Source organism: Meriones unguiculatus, chromosome 17 (assembly GCF_030254825.1).
Source record: "Meriones unguiculatus strain TT.TT164.6M chromosome 17, Bangor_MerUng_6.1, whole genome shotgun sequence".
NCBI lineage: Eukaryota > Metazoa > Chordata > Mammalia > Rodentia > Muridae > Meriones > Meriones unguiculatus.
In genome coordinates, this window is record NC_083364.1 from 11,972,507 (window position 1) to 11,973,967 (window position 1,461).

The 1,461-nt window shown below is 52.1% G+C and overlaps 1 pseudogene; it reads right to left on the reverse strand.

Annotated features, from left to right (window-relative positions):
- Positions 1 to 238: 238 nt before the first annotated feature.
- On the reverse strand, positions 239 to 897 carry LOC132648524 (sentrin-specific protease 2-like; annotated as a pseudogene).
- Between the last annotated feature and the right edge of the window lie 564 nt (positions 898 to 1,461).

A 1,461-nucleotide genomic window follows, 5' to 3' on the forward strand; every position in this document is an offset into this window, starting at 1 on the left:
TGCTTGTGAGCATGCACTCTGCAGGCTGGGATAGTTTCTAACTTTCGGTGGGCACACTTGTCTTCTGTTGTTGTTTCTGTCCCGACAGGGTTTTTCTGTGCAGCCGTGGCTGTCCTGGCCGCAGTCTTTACACTCAGAACTTGTTCAAGGCTCTTCCACACCCAGTACCTGCAGTCCTTAGCCTCACCTGGGAAAGAACTCGGAGCAGCTGCCTCGCAGTGGCCGCCAGGGTCCGCTGCTACAGTAAGGGCTTGTGCAGGATCTCTCACACCATCTTCTTCCTGAACAGAGGTGCTGCTGGGAGAAGGTGATGGGCTGGCCCCTGGAAATGTAATCTGCATATTTACAGGCGAACACGCCGCAGTCACCCCCGTTCAGCTGCTGAGGAATCTCCTCTGCCGACATGCTGTATTGCTTCCACTCCGCAGGGCTCAGGTCACTGTTCCTTCTCGCTTTGCTCTCCTCCCGCAGATAGCAGAAAAGCAGCTCAAGGATGCCGGGTCTCTTCTGTCCCATGGAGTCCAGGTAGACAATAGTCTTCTTTCTTAGGTCTGTGACCACCAGGCTCCAGTGCATGCCCAGGTGAACTGGGACCAGGAGAAGTTCCTTTGCAAAGATGTTTACTGCCTGGGTCCATCTTCTGACTGACCTGTAGCCACCAGACTTTAACTTGGTGTAAAAGAAGGTATTAAATGCGTGAAGTGCCGGGTAGCCTTGACTTTGATTTCTTTCCATGAGAAGATTCATGTAAAAATTGATGACTTTGTCGTTGAGCCACTGGGTGTTCCTTAGGGTCCACAGGTCTCCTCGAGTCATTTGCAGTTTGAAGGCACAGCTCAAGATCTCATCTTTTGACCCAGGGCCTAGTGCACTGCCGATTTCTTTCTCCATGTCCACTGTGATATCAGGACCACAGTCCAGCCCTCTGCCCTTGTCTTAGTCTTCAAGAGCCTTTTTCTTGACCACAGGTGTTGACACTTTGCTGTTGGGCATGCCATTGCTGACACTGTCTGTGCAGATTTGAGGTTTTTCTGATTCATGATTTTGCCCTTCAGCACAACCTTTGAGAGTCTTGGAGGTGTCCATGGTGCTTGTGTGAGTGCTGTGAGGGCCAGAGCTCACGGGGACGTCAGGTTGGAGTAGTCCCAACAGCCCTGGGCACTTTTCATTGTGTTGTTTCTGAACTTCTTCCTCCCTGTTGCTGTAGGGGGGCTTGAGACCCTGGCCTCCACCCACAGACTCCTCAGTCACAGCCTCTTCTGGGGGGCCTTTGGCACATTCTGGGGCCATTAGCTATAACGGACCCTTTTCCTGGGGTGTCCATATTCGGCTCTTGTCAGGCTCTTCATCCCCAAGCTCTGTTTCATGCTGTTCCTGTTTCAGTTTCTTCCAGGACTGGACTGGCTCTTCGGAGCACACATCATCCTCTTCCTCTTCTTGGCATTTCCTCTTCGGGCCTTT